Source organism: Lissotriton helveticus, chromosome 7 (genome assembly GCF_964261635.1).
Source record: "Lissotriton helveticus chromosome 7, aLisHel1.1, whole genome shotgun sequence".
Taxonomy (NCBI): Eukaryota; Metazoa; Chordata; class Amphibia; order Caudata; family Salamandridae; genus Lissotriton; species Lissotriton helveticus.
In genome coordinates this window covers 1018816308-1018832831 of record NC_136068.1, presented here as the reverse complement: position 1 = coordinate 1018832831, position 16524 = coordinate 1018816308, and the positions used below count along the sequence as shown (strand labels likewise).

Below are 16524 nucleotides of genomic sequence, written 5' to 3'. Positions count from 1 at the left end.
ATTGGTTTAGACAAAGTAATACTGTAAAATTCGATAGCGCAGAGTCAATATTTTTAGAAAAATTGCCATATTACAGGTCCTTAGCCCATTTTTCTAAAAAAATGTAGACTCAGTGCTGTCAAACAGTTTAAATATGGCGGCCATTGTAACAAGTTTAAAATGTAACGACATGGTGGAAGGACTCATGACCTTACCACAGTTCAAAATGGTGCCAGTCTAATACTCCGTAGAGCCCATCAAGGATAAGAGCCGTAGCAACCTCAGAGACCGGAACTGAAGTGATTGAAACACAAGGAATTTAGCATGAGACAAAAACCTCAGTCTCTACAAGTATAAATGGGGCCTCATATTTATTAAGTCTCGCCTACTCCATTCCGCTGGAATGAGTATGCGAGTCTAATGCAGCTAAACCACTACTTAAACCCAAGGCTCTCAAAAGGCTCCCAAAAAGCGGATTTCGAGAAGTGCACGTCCTCGTGCACGAGCTTGCCCGAGCCTTCTGCCTATCAGCCTCCCTCTCACCTCCCCCCTCCCCCCTAATTGCTTTAACTTTCACGGCCTCCAGGCCGTGAGCTACTTGAAAGAGATCTGATGCGCAGCTAATCTGACATCAGCATCTCTCCCCCTCTCACCTCCCACGGCCGTCCTTCCTGCCTGCCTCGCACACCACATACGAGCTTGCCCCACCACATAATGTGCACCGTGGTTATTTTTTGACAGTGTGCGATGCTTTGCACAATATTCCAGTGCATGTTTCTGTTTGTTTTAGCTCGCCAAAGCGCACGTTTTCTTCATCTGCCTACCTAGTAATGCTTCTCTTCCTCCGTGCCTTGTCTCGCCCGTGTGGCACTCCCCTTGCCCGAGCCTTCTGCCTATCAGCCTCCCTCCCACCTCCCCCCTAATTGCTTTAACTTTCACGGCCTCGAGGCCGTGAGCTTCTTGAAAGAGATCCGCTCCGCAGCTAATCTGACATCAGCATCTCTCCCCCTCCCACCTCCCATGGCCGTCCTTCCTGCCCGCCTCGCACACCACATACGAGCTTGCCCCACCACATAATGTGCACCGTGGTTATTTTTTGACAGTGTGCGATGCTTTGCACAATATTCCAGTGCATGTTTCTGTTTGTTTTAGCTCGCCAAAGCGCACGTTTTCTTCATCTGCCTACCTAGTAATGCTTCTCTTCCTCCCTGCCTTGTCTCGCTCGTGTGGCTCTCCCCTGCGCCCTTCCATGATGCGCTCTCCCTAGTGTGCTCCCCCAAACCACGCTGCTTTCATGTCTGCGTCCTTCTCAAGCTCCACCTTGCTATTGCATGTTTGTTCTCCCTGCACCATCTATATTGTTCTCTAGCTTCTGGTACCCATTTACTTCTGCCCTCCAATGTTGCTTCAGCCACTCTCAGGCTCACCTTCTGCTCCCCCTCTCACAATGCACGTGCACTCCCCCCACCCCTCCCATTTGTTCTCTATTCTTGCATTTGTTCACGGCCGCGAGGCCGTGACACCACATCAAAGGGCTTCTCCCAGCGTGCGCTCTGCGGCTTCTCCTCCGCTAATTATTCATGGCCGTGCTCTGCGGCTTCTCCTCCCAAAATTATTCATGGCCGGCCGGCTGGCCGTACTTTCAGTTTCCCGGCCGCCCCCCACTTCCCATGCATGTCTTGTTTGACGAAATGTTACTCAATGACCTTGCTTTAAACAAGAATGCCCTTAAGACTTTCTAAACAGGCTTATTCTGCCACCCTTATTCTGCTGCTAAGTGCTGTTAGTTTAACTCGCACGATGTCACATCACGTAACGAGAAAGGCTATATCCAAGTGAGTGCTTTACCCATCACCCACTGAAACTGCTGGCCTGTTGCTCCGGCATGTACACAAGAGTGGCATACGCTACGCACTACGATTGCTGCATTGTATGCGGCCATATTGCTTGTGCTGTTCACTTCTGCTAGCACTCCGTACTGTCACCAAGCTAGCTCTCAGGGAGTCTCTTGTGTGCTTTAGCCTGCAGTTTATCGATGTAAACATCCCACGCATTCCGCTGGGGCGCCACCCCCTGCTGCACAGACAGTGTTCTCTACGTTACCGTTTTGACAGCCGCCCACTCAGCCAGAGTCCTAATGTCGGGGCGGGAGTGGACTTCCGGGGTATATCTTCACAGCGCTTCAATGGTGCAAACCCTAGTTTCTCTTGTGCAGCAATGTGCCAGAAGCGCGTCCCTGCCTCGTCTTCCCAGCGCACACACCTACTCATGCCACTGAGCATCAGCGATTGGTGGTAATACGACCCAAAGGTGAGCCGAGGAAATTGCCAGTGCCCACCACACCCAGCGATCGTAGTGCGTAGATCGTAATGGCTTCTGGTAACACAAAGGCACCCGAGTGACTTACGACACACTTAATATGGCCAACAGCAAATACATGCAAACAATACATTCTGCAGGACCGCTGCTGCCCACCGCAACACATGCATTGATGTCAAGAAATGGAAAAAACACTGGTAAATGTAAGCATAATTGTATAATAGCTTTACTGTCTTTTTGGATTTTTAAATTACCTTACAATTGTGGCGTTGGCGAATCGATTTTGGTGCATCCTACCACTGCCTGCCACTATCATAGCATACCGATCATTAAAAATGCTGACTCTCAAAGGCCCTGATCTTTAACATCGGGTGAAAGTAGCTTGTATATATAGTCATATTGTGCTCTCGTTATTCCTCATTACAGAAAACAAAAGAATGCTAGCTAATGGGACAGCAATTTACAATTTTTTACGGGTTTCCTATTCTAGTTTGCTTTTGTAGCTGAAGACTTAGATAGATATCTTGTACACTTTGATACGCAAGACCCACAGTGATTACACCATTCTCGAGGTGCCTTCCACAGGTGAGTGCCATTTAAATAGGTGATAACACGCATCATTCCCTGTTTTCTCCACATCCTCTAGTTTGAACACATTTCCTCGGACCTTGCTATCGGACAGCCATGTTGTGTTGACGTTAATATAGAACTCTGTGACTGCCTGTGCCTTGCATTAAATACATTAATTAATGCGATCAAAGGCATGCTTGTTGATATTAGATATGTGACACCCTGCGTTGTTCAATATCCGACATGTGATACAGTTGTTATACAGAAAGGCGTTCTGCCTTGGAGCTGCTTACTTCTGAAAGCTAAAACGTTTTTATAAACACACACACAACCACACACACAACCACACACACAACCACACACACAACCACACACACAACCACACACACAACCACACACACAACCACACACACACAACCACACACACACAACCACACACACACAACCACACACACACAACCACACACACACAACCACACACACACAACCACACACACACAACCACACACACACAACACACACAACCACACACACAACCACACACACAACCACACACACAACCACACACACAACCACACACACAACCACACACACACAACCACACACACACAACCACACCCAACCACACCCAACCACACCCACCCAACCACACCCACCCAACCACACCCACCCAACCACACCCACCCAACCACACACACACCCAACCACACACACACCCAACCACACACACCCAACCACACACACCCAACCACACACACACACAAGCACACACACAAGCACACACAACCACGCACACACACACACACAAGCACAACACACACAACCACACACGCACAACCACACACGCACAACCACACGCACAACCACACGCACAACCACACGCACAACCACAACCACATTCCCAACCACACACACAACCACACACACAACCATACACAACCACACACACAAGCACAACCACACATACAACCACACACACAACCACACCGTCAGTGCACAGTTTCACCAGGCACAGACACCATCAGTCGTCAGTGCATGCTTTCACCGGGCACAAACACCACCAGCTGTCAGTGCACACTTTCACCGGGCACAAACAACACCAGCCGTCAGTGCACGCTTCCACCAGGCACACACCACCAGCCGTCAGTGCACGCTTTCACCAGGCACACACACACACACCACCAGCCATCGGTGCACACTTTCACCAGCCACACACACACCACCAGCCATCAGTGCACGCTTTCGCCGGGCACAAACACCACCAGCTGTCAGTGCACACTTCCACCAGGCACACACCACCAGACGTCAGTGCACGCTTTCACCAGGCACACACACACCACCAGCCATCAGTTCACGCTTTCACCAGGCACACACACACCACCAGCCATCGGTTCACGCTTTCACCAGTCACACACACACCACCAGCCATCGCTGCACGCTTTCACCAGGCACACACCACCAGCCTCAGTGCACGCTTTCACCAGGCACACACACCACCAGCCGTCAGTGCACGCTTCCACCAGGTACACACACCACCAGCCGGCAGTGCACACTTCCACCTCAGCACCACTACAGCATCACTCAGGGGCACCACAACATCACAATGCGCTACAACAGCATCACTGAACGCCACAGCATCACTTGTCCCCAAAACAACATCACTCAGCGCCACCACAGCATCAATCTGTGCAACCATTCAACAACAAATATTTTCTGTCAATGTTTCAACTTTATTACAAATGTCATAAAAAGATGTTAAATGTTTTCACTTCTGTTCTTGTTAAAACATTGTGATTTGTCAGATCAATACATGTAAGACCAGGAAAAACTAAACATGTACCTTTACTAATGCTATAGATGTAACATTTGCTAACTTTATAACTATTGGCATTTCTAATAACAAAATTAATACTTTTATATTTTGAAAAACAAACAAAAATTAAACAATTTTTACATTTTACACACCAAAAGCTCAAACTTTTCTGTTGCGAGACCTATTGCATTGCAAATGCTTGTTTTTATATTGCGAGTAAACTTACTCCGGGACCTATTAGACACACCTCGAAATTACTTGGTCTAAATCAATGAGTTCCTATGATTCTGCTTGATATACCTAAGTAACACTGTATTATACCTTTTTGACTATATGTAGAGCATCATTTCACGAGACTGAAACATTATATATAAAAGGAAACTACAATGTGATCTTTTAAGTGAACTAAATAAAAACAAAGTAATACCAATAGAGACACATATTAGTAGTATTAGATTTTAGCATGCCAGTGCACCAAAAATGTTTTTTAATAAGCAAACAATAGCATGCAGGATTTTTTGAACATTCATGTTTTTTGTTTATTTTGTTTAAGGAAAAGGTATATAACAAACACACTTCTTTTTTGGATTAGATGGCCAAAGGGGAACATGGTTTTAATGATTCTTTTAATGATTCTCATAATTAGGTGTTCACACTTAAGGGTACTGTCTAAAATTGATTTCTTACGTGATTAATTTTCTTCCCTCATGGTACAGCCTTGAAAAAGCTGCAGACCTGTAAGACACATGGGGGAGAAACACATGTTGGCTGACTCCTAAAAAGTGTAAATTGAAAACAACTCAAAATCGATATTGGGATCATAAAGTAATTATTTGGCTGGCTCCCAATCCAAAAAACAACTGGTAATAACTCAACACAAATATCCAGAGTGGGATTAAACATATCCGTTATTGTGGCTTACTCCCAAATAAGGGAACAACTGGAAATCACTGAGGACTAAAATATCAAGACTGGCAAGTAATTACTGCAAGGACTGTAGATATTAATAGTAAGACTTTGATCACCGAAAACTGAGTAATAAACACATCCAAGATTACCTGGAATATAGCAAGGATTTGTAAATTTTGTTTGATGTGAAAAGAATGGATTAATGTATGATAGGAGATTTCATGGAAATTGATATGTTGCATAAGACAGACGACTTAATGGAAATCAAGATTCTTACTTTCATTATTGACCAAAAAGGAACATTACACTCTACATCTTTCTATAACTTTATTACTCAAAGAGGTGTATAGTTGGCCCTATCCTCAAGAGTGTAAGACTTCCTTTGAAAATATTACAGAAAAGAGGGTAATGGAAAGCAGACCTGAGTGTCTGGCCTTACCACTGTTTTAGTCTTAAGATCAGTCAGCTGTCTCTTTGGCTGCTGCTCGCATGCATTGTAGGACATGGTTAGCTAGATCTTGCCAAATGTCCCGCTTGTTAGCTAAACCTGGCACAAATTATCCAGGATGTGCAGGATACTGCAAAGTACGTCACCTGATCAGGACTGGCACTACAGATTCCCATTATAGTCTGCATTGCCTAGTGGATCCCAAATGACAATTGCACCCCAAGTTGGCGTAGGGTGTCTTCCAGCATTCCCGAGAAGCCAGACTCTATCTTTTTGTCCTTGCCTAGATGTACAGGGTGTCTCAGCTATTGTGCAATGGAGTTCCTGGACTACTTTCTCTGCAACACTTGTAGCCTATTGTGGAACTTGGGACTCCTGTATGCCTTCCCACTCTACTTCTCTTGCCCAGAGTTCTGAAGATGATCAGGAACGACCAGGTTCAAGTCATCTTATTGGCGCTGGATTGTTGTACATCGAAATTCTGCAGTCAGACATGCTTCACCTGCGGCTCCAGGTGAACGAAGAGCATTTTCAATTTGCTTTTCTCTCATTTGACCTCACCACTGTGTGTTCACAAAAGAGATGGCAGTGGTTGCAGCTAATCTTCGGAGGTTGGGAATACCGGTCTTCCCATATGTTGACTGGCTGCTGAAGGCGGACTCTCTGCAGTCAGTCGTAGACAACCTTGAGATAATGACTAGGGGTGGGCAGAATTTGCGTAATCGCGTTACGCAAATCTCCGCGAAACGGTAAAAAACCTCAGCGAACACGCAGAAATTCTGCGGACACGCAGAATTGCTTGTTCGCAATGCTTTTTTCCTGTTCGCAATCGCTATTTGCGTGCTCGGGTGAAAATATCTCGCGAACATTAATTCTGAGAACGTGAACAAGCAAAAAATTTCGCAAAGTCGCGGAACGCAGAATTTTGGGCAATTTTGCGTTCTTCACGAAATTACCCAAATTCCGCGAGCGGAACGGAATTTACCACCCAGGCCTAATAATGACAGCCCTCTTCACATTTTTCGGGGTTCTTGGTAAACATGCCAGTCACCCCTGAGTCTTTATCAAAGGTTCCCATTTATTGGAGCAGTCTTGGATACAGTGCTCTTTTGATACCTTCCACAGATTCAATGATTCCAGGACATTGATGCCATGATCCCGATGTTTCAACTTCTGTCCTGCCTCTCGTTGAGAGCAGCTCGAAGGTTTCTTGGCAGTCTCACCTCCTGCATCCTGCTTGTGGAACCTGCCAGATGGCATGTGCAATCCCTGCAGTGGAATCTGAAGTATGGGTCTGCTCAGCACCAAGCGAAACTGCCATATTCAGTTTTTGTAGAACACAGCAAAAGAACTGCATTGGTGAACGCTTGACTGCAATTGTACCACCTGCAGACTCCTCTCTCTACCTCACTCGGGGTTGACTTTTGTGACCGATGCATTGTTGCTCGGTTTGACTGTTGTAGGCGACTCTGCTCTCTGGCTCCACATCAACCCATTGGAGTTGCAGGCATTTCTCTTGGCACCAAAGGCCTTCCTACTGTCTATCAAGGTAAGACTGGTTCAGGTTCTCACGGACAACACCACTTCCAGGTGGTACTGCGATAAATAGGGTGGAGTGGGATCCTAGGTCATCTTCCCAGGATGCTTTTTGCCTCTAACTGGCTGACTCTTCTGGACATTTCCTGAAGTCACCCACCTGGCAGGATCTATGCTTAGCGGATCACTATTGACAGTTGACCTGAGCCACCTCGGGGTGCATCATCCAGCAGTCTGTATATGCCTGGCTCGATCTTTTAGCCGCCGCCGAAAATGCGTAGTGGCCCAGCTTTTGTGTGATGAAATTCCCAAGACACTTTCAGTCTAGGGTGGAGCTTGGTACTCCTGTATGCTTTTCTGCCTCTACCTGTCCTACCCAGAGTTATGAAGAAGATCAGGAACGACCAGGCCCAAGTCATCTGAAATAATTCTCCGGATCCAGTCTGGTGCCTGGAGGTATTCAGTAGGGGAGGACTTTCAGTTGGATAGAATTTCCACCAAAAAGAGCTTTACCAAGGGTAAGTACCTTGTTCGTTCGGTTTCTATCATGCTAACTTAGACCTGCTTATGGTGAGTAATTTTGTGCAGTCTTTCCTTCTCCTAACTAACTCGGAGAAGTGGACCGTGTGTTGTCTCCTACAGTGCCCTACCTCTACCTGCATTTCCCTGATCTGCAGCCTATGCATTCTCTTATTTCCTGTTTCTTGGATGTCTTCACCTAAATGCAATGAGAACTTAAGACATACTCCTTTTTAATACAACTTACCTGTATGTGATGAGCTTCCAGGTGCTGCGTTTCTCTTGGGTACCTTAGGCTGTGAGTTCACTTGCGTTCTTTCTGACTTCAGTGTGTCAATAATGCCTGCATTTAGTTATGTCATCCAACATTTGATATCGAACTGCCTGTTCTTCTATGCAAAACAATTTGTCTACATTAAAATGTAAACTTTCCATTATAGTGGCTCAGTTATGGTAAAGCCATTGCTGGTCTGCTATTATCAGTACAGTAAAGGACTATAACTATACCTTCCTAGGCATACAGCCAGGCCCTTTACTAGATCCAACAATGCCCTTTTCTCTGATCTCTTAGAAACACAAGACTTGGTGCAAGATGAGAGGATCAAGGAAATGGGGAAGAGAACAGTCACCATTTATGTAACTTCTGTGTTCGAGGCATGTGAGCTGTAGATCACATGCATTGCATACGCCTGCCATCTATTGTTGGGTCCGGATGTTTGCAGTTTGTTTTTCTTCTAAGAAGTCTTTCCAGTCATGAGGTAGGGGACTCCTCCTTTCGGTGATAGTGCACATGGGCATCGACTCCATTGTTAGATTGTTTTTTTTCCGCCATCTGGTTCGTACGTGAATTGCTGCGCTCCGGTTCAACACAGTTTCCCTCGGTGCACAACACACTCACCCTCGACTGTATTGTTTTCGATCTCATAATCCCATTCTCCGTGTATCGTATTTATATATCCTTTTTCGGTCAGGTAGCTCGTGGAAGGCCGTCCGGCCTGCCTGCCTCGGTCTGCTTCGCAGCTGATGGAACAGACTCCATTTAAATTCTGCCCTCGCAGCCACGCGAAGTATCCGTGCACCAACTCACACGAAGTGTGCAACTTGTGCTTGTCTTCAGAGAACAGGACTGCGATGTGTGCAAGGCTTTCCATTCAAAAGAACCGTTTCACAACCGTCTAGTCTGACGTCGCAGCATGCAGAGCCTACACGCAAGTTCCTTTCTGAACCGATTTGGAGAAGATTGGAACAAGAGGCCGGAGACGCCATGGGAGCCGAGAAGAACAAGATTCCATCTCTGACTACGGCTGCTGAGGGGCACAACGAAATCCCGCAAGGGCAGCGTACCTTGAGTATAGATCCTCACTTGCTACAAAGTCCACCTCAACCCAAGAAGAAGGCTCCGGTTCAACCCTCGCCTTCGGGCCATGGTCTGCACCGAGAACATGTTTCCGATGCTCCGCCTTCTGGCTCGGCACCGAAACACAGCCAAAAGCCTTCCGGCTCCGAACAGAGCCGTTCAAAAACCACCTCCGAGCTGAAACCTTCATGTTCGAAGATTGGCTCCGGCCCACCCTCTCCGACTCTGAAAACTCGTTCGGATCCGAAATCCTCGGCATCCAAAACTTCGGCACCAAAACTTTTGCCACTGAAACAAACGGATGTGCTGATTCCATCTAAAGAACAACATTCGATGCTCCGCCTGCCAAACCGTATCCGAAATGAAGGGAGTTATGTATCCACCCAACTACTGGGCATATCACCACAAAAGTGACAAGTAAAAGAAAACCTGAGACAGAAGAGGCCTACCAGGTTCCTTTAAAAAAAGAAGAATGTCGATACTAATCCTTCTCCTCCCCTTCCATCTCCTCAGCCTCAACCAAAATGATTTCACCTGAGCACTCACCACCACATACACCTGAAGATCAGGATGATGGGGATGGGAATGGGGATGGGGCTGGTGACAATGAACCAATACTTCTCTTCCAGGGGATACTCATTAATAGTCATAAGCACTGAATAATCTCCGCCCATGAGCGGGAACCCGGAACATAATATATATTATATATATATATATATATATATATATATATATATATATATATAATATGTGTGTAAATACATATAATAGTAGTACATAGTACTAAACAAATTATACACATATATATGTATAACCAATAAAATGCAGCCCAACATAACCCATAGGCTAATAAAGCCATAAATACATATTTTCTGCAGTATGAAAATAAATCATATAAATAATGCAATAAAAAAGGCATGTGCCTCAAAAGCATTCCATAATCAGAATAAAACCTTTATTTTCATAAAAGATTTTGTAATAAAAGGCAATTAGCCTAAGACGGCTGCATACAGAAAAACTATCCCTGTATAGAAAATCAGACTGACACCTCGCCTTTAAGGCATCAGAGAATCTGAACACTTTGCCTTTAAGGCCTCCAGGGGAGCTCTGTTCCCATCATGCACCACAGGTGAAAGGTCAGTTCTTCTTTCCGGCTTGTTCTGTGAGGAACCTGGAACTTGAGCTCGGCTAAATTTGACTGTTTTCAGTCAGAATTTGGTGTTTTCTTGACTTTTTTGACAGAATTGGCTTTTGGTGGTGTTTTTCTACCTTTTCTGACTAAATCTTTAGAAATTTTTTTGTCAGTTATGCCACCTTTATTCTACAAGTGTCCTTCCTGTGGGAAGATGTCCAAAACAGATCCTCATTCTGTTTGTGTGGTTTGTCTACCTTCCACACATGATGTGGAAAAATTTTACCATTGCCTCAAGCTTTCTAGCAGAACTTTAAAAGAGAGAGAAAAAGTTCGGCTTTTGGGGCTTATGGAGAGAGAAGGACGTCATGAAAAGGGGGCAAGGATTGTTTTGTCATCTGGAAGGTCCCCTTCTCACTCAAAACGTCGAAGATCTGCTTCTCCTGAAGGTAAAAGCAAGAAAAAACGACATCAGGAAGCGTCGACGTCGAAGAAAGTAAGTGCTGCGTCGAAATCAAGATCACCGTCGGTGTCGAGACCGCAGAAAACTGCATCGACGTCAAAGACATCGCCGGTGAGGCATAAGTCAGCGTCGAAGCGGAGATCGAGGTCGCCGTCGAGAAATGTATCGACGGCCAGACATCTGGTGTCGATTGCTGTGAGGACGATGTCGAGAGCAATGCGTTCGATGTCGAGAGAGAGAATGCGATCGACGTCGAGAGGAAGAGTTCGATCGGCGTCGAGAGAGAAGTTCAGATCGACGTCGAGAGACGAAGGTACGACGTCGAGACCTAAAAAGAGAAGATGATCCAGATCGCCGTCGAGACATGGTTCGACGTCGAGGCATGCCTTGGGCTCGAGGCTTGAGATAGTCCAGTCGGCGTCGAGAAAATGTCCGACGTCGAGGAAGTCGACGTCGAGATCGCCACTGCGTGTCTCACGGTCGACGTAGAGACATTCTAGATCAGCCTCTCAGACCTCTCATAAGTCTTTGTCGAGGTCTGAATCAGCGTCGAGGGTGTTGGATGACCCTCCAAGGTCTGTTTTACACGACCAGCAGTCAAGAGCATCGGTGAACAGATCTCCTGTGATCGGAGCTTCTCCACACCAAGATTCTTCAGTGGTGGCTCATTCTGACTCGATGTCAAGGAAGTCTGCGTCAGGAGAAAGACAGGTGGTCCCCAGAGAGGTGCAGGCTCCAGCTTCTGGGTCTCCACATTCAGATGGGAGTTCTTCCTCATCTGCTTCTTCTTCTTCGTTGGGAATGCAGATTGTGCAGGTTTCCCCGGAGGGCTCTCCGGTGCGTAAAACACCACCTGCAGGTATGTCTCCAAGATGGCTAGAAAGCATCCGTCATTGAAAGATGCAGCCAAGACCTAATCAAAGACCACTGACTATGGGGGCTTCGAGACCAGCGGCTGGTGGTTCTCCAAGGAGATCCAGATCTCCAGTGCGAAGGCGTTCACGCTCTAGGGAACGCAGTAGGCATCGGTCTACTACTCCTGAGAGAAGATATAGATCTCCTGCTTCTTCATCTTCAACAAGGTCTTCTTACAGAGACTATTCGCCCACGATTTCATTAACACCACCCTCCAGGGTTTCACCTGTAGATGATTTGGGAACCTTCAATGAGGTTTTGTGTCGTGGGGCGAGTAAATTCAATATTACTATGACAGTGCCTCAGGTGAAATCTTCTGTAATTTTTGAGACTCTACATCAAAAGTCCTCTGCTAGGCCTCTTCTTCCTTTGGTGCCTGGTTTGTTGGAACCGGCAATGAAGACTTTTTTGACGCCAGCAACTGTAGGATCAGGTCCTTCAAGGATTGCGAAAAAGTATAAGGCACCTGATCAAGACCCCATGTTCCTGCGCACAGATCCGCCACCAGATTCTCTCATAGTGGCTGCAGCCAAGAAGGCCCATTCGGCTACGTCTGTCTCGTCTGCCCCACCTGAGGAAGACAGTAAAAATATGGATTCCTTTGGCCGAAGGATGTGTAACACAGCTGGTTCGGTCATGAGAGTGGCTAGTGCTGCGGCTTTGCTGGGTCGCTATGATCGCCTCTTATGGGACTCTATGGCGAGGTTTGCAGACAAACTTCCAAAGGAAGATCAGAAATATTTCCTGGAGATTGTGGAAGAAGGTGGTTTGGTGGCAAACCAAAGTATAAGTGCGGCTGCGGATTCGGCTGATCTGGCAGCTCACGGTTATGCCCACGGCATATGCTCCAGAAGATCGGCTTGGCTGCGTCTCACGGGTCTAAAGCCGAATGCCCAAACAAAGATAGTTAACCTACCTTTCATCACACCTCTGACTAGCTTCTCAGAACACCCCTCCTCCCCTAACTGCACCCCACACAACATGACTCTCTCCCATCCCACCTCCCCCCCCACATTTTGCACTCCCGCCACGCCTAGCCTTCACTCCTCCCTCAACCTCTCACCCCCCCACCCTCAGTCCCCACTATCCCACCTTCACTCCCGCAACGCCCAGCCTCCACACCTCCCCCATTTGCCCTTCCCCTACTATCACTGAGTCCCTGCCCAATAACGCCAACACCCACACTAATACCCTCTCTCCCCTCCCCCACAACGTCCCCACCCACCCGAACACCAACCCTCTCACAAACACCTCCAACCCCCTCACTAACACCCCCACCCCACCTCCACTCCCCCCCTACTCCAGTAACCTATACACCTGTTCACCTCCATTGCCCTTCCCCAACTCCGTACCCAACCCCACGCTGGACATGATTATGTCCACCCTCCTCCAAGTGAAAGAAGAACTCCACACCGTCAAAGAATTACTCCTCACACACCCCAGACACCCCCTTCCCACCACCACCTCTCCACCTAATAACATATCCCCCTCACAGCCTAATCACCCTACCACACAACACTCCCCACACTGGACCTCTATCCCCTCTCGCAATACCACAATCGCCCCCGACGCATCACCAACACGCTTTCAGACCACGACATACACACCCTCCTCCACACATACGTCCCGGTTCCCCAAAATCACTTAGCCACCACACACCTGCCCATCCCAACGATTCTCACTAACCCCCTCAGGCACCCCACGCAAAACAACAGAGGCTCCGTCCCCAACAACCTCACAAATGTACCCATCACCCTAGAACCCTCCTCCACCCTCTGCACCCCCAGACTCAAATGCATACTTCTCAACTGCAGATCGGCCCAAAGACACTCCGCGGAGGTCGCTGATCTCATCATCACTCTGGAACTTGACCTAGCCATTCTGACTGAAACATGGTTAACTGAATCTTCTACACCCATCATGGATATCCTAGTCCCCCCCAACTACTGCATCAGTAAACTTGACAGGTCCATCAAGACAGGTGGTGGAATCGCATGTATTTACAGAAGCAACCTATCAGTTAATAAAGTCACCGCCCCCTCTCTTACCTCCTGTGAATACTTCTGCCTTGATGTCACCAGCGAAAGCAAACCTGTATGCTCTCTACACATCATTTACCACCCACCTGGGGACAATCTCACCTTCTCCCAACAACTCATGGACACAATTACAACCAACTCAGGACGGCAAAACACTCAAATTTTCCTTGGCGACTACTATCTCCATTGGAATGATAGCAGTGATGCAGTGGTAAATAACCTCAAAAACTTCCTCAACGCTCTTGATCTCACCCAAATATGCAATAGTCCGACCCATGACAAAGGCTCTATCCTCGACCTTATCATCTCCAAAGAGGACTCTATTCAACTTGAGTCAATTCAACCCTGTGACTGGTCAGATCATCATATTGTCACATTCTTCATCAATGAAAAAGTTAAACTTAACCCAGTTCAATCCTCCACGCCCAAAGTTTGGAAAAGAGACCTGAAGAAACTCAACCCAAACTCATTACCCCCTAACAGCTGCAATCTCCTACTTCCTCCTACCGGCGCTACGGACGTTCAAGTCTTGACTAAACACTATCTCAATGCTATGACCTCAATAATCAATGAGGCTGCGCCCATGCAATAGAAAAGAGTCTCCACCAAGATCTCCAACCCATGGTACGACGGGAGTCTCAATGAAGATAGACGGGCCATGCGAATGGCAGAGCGCACCTGGAGATCAGCTCCCTCTGCACTGCACCTAAAAACTCTGAAGAAAAAGAGAAATGCCTACTTCAGGAAAATAAAACGCTCAAAAACAGATTTCTTCAGCCTCCAGCTCGACCAAGCTAAAAACCGTCCGATTAAAACTGTTTGAGCTAATCAGAACACAATCCAAGGAACAACCCCAATCACTCAGCACTATGGGCGATACACCTTCCTGTGAAGACTTCTCTGCTTTCTTTAACCAAAAAACTGACAACATAAGGAACGATCTCAATGACGCAAGCCTCTACTCCAAACCCCTCCACATAGCATCCACTGAACCAAAGAACAATGCTACATTGTCATCCTTTGGCACCTACTCTGAAGAAGAAATTGTCAGACTGCTCAGCACCCTGAAACCATCACCTCACTTGACCCCCTTCCTGCTAACGCTGTAAAAGACTTTATGCCTTTGCTCCTCCCACTCTGGACCAAAATTATTAACAGCTCACTTCAACAAGGAACCATCCCTAACTCCCTCAAAATTGGACAAGTTACACCTTTACTAAAGAAACCAACAGCATACCCCACTGATCTAAACAATTACCGTCCTATTACCAATATTCCCACTCTCGCCAAACTGTTGGAAAAATGCGTACAACTACAACTGACTAAACACATAGATCAGTTTGATCTCCTCAACCCTCATCAATCAGGCTTCCGAGCAGGGCACAGCACCGAAACTGCTATGACTCACATAATTGACGACGCCCTCCAAATCTTAGATCAAAACGATACCTGCCTCCTCATTCTTCTTGATCTCTCTTCAGCATTCAACACCGTTAAACATGAGAACCTACTCGAACTGTTAAACACAAGAATGGGCCTATCTGGGACTGTTCTCAAGTGGTTCACCTCCTTTCTACACAACCGGTCTCAGAGATTCAAGAGCAACAACCTGATGTCCTCTCCAGTACCTGTATCGTTTTAGGCGTCCCCCAAGGATCCTCTCTTTCCCCAACATTGTTCAACCTAGTTATGGAACCTCTCACCACCTTGTTACAAGCATCCAATGTACACTTTCACATGTACGCTGACGACACCCAGCTATATCTCAAATTACAATCCCCCAATGACATTACGCTCCTGAACTCAACTATCAGAAACACCCAATCCTGGCTTGCCGATAATCACCTCAAACTCAATGCGCTGAAGCTGAATTCCTCCTGATCTCACCTCCCGCAAAAATCTCTACCACTCAAACTTGGCTTAAGCATCTAACTGCACTCAATGTTCAACCCACCATCGTAGACTCAGCAAAATCTTTAGGCATAACACTTGACGCCAATCTCAACATGCAGCAGCATATCAGCAAGGCAACCAAAGGAGCGAACTTCCAAATCAACACCTTGAGGAAACTTAAACCCTTCCTCCCAGCCAAAGACTTCAATCTGCAGTACAATCCCTAGTCATCCCCCGCATAGAATACGGCAACATCGCCCTCTGCGGACTCCCTCTAACTACAACTGCACCCCTAAGAGCTTCTCTAAACGCTGCAGCGAGACTCATCACTGGTTCAAAAAAGCACTCGCATATTTCCCCTGACTTTAAATCCCTGAACTGGCTGCCTTTTGAAGCCAGAATACATCTGAAAATCGCCTGCATGACACACAAGGCTGTACACCTGAACTCACCCGGCTACCTCACTCAGAAGCTGACAATTTCTGGCGGCTCTAGAACCACTAGAAGCACAAACAATCTTCTGCTGAAGTCTCGAAGATTCCGGAAGGAAAAAACTTATAAACGCTTCTTCTCAGGAATGGCACCCAGGATCTGGAACTCACTCCCTCCTGAAACCAGGCTCATCTCCTCCA

The 16524-nt window shown here is 46.9% G+C and overlaps 1 protein-coding gene across 1 annotated transcript in view; it reads left to right on the top strand.

Moving 5' to 3' along the window:
• Positions 1-16524, top strand: part of CLINT1 (clathrin interactor 1) — a 630396-nt gene that overhangs the window by 398006 nt on the left and 215866 nt on the right. The gene's annotated exons all lie outside the window — the stretch shown is intronic.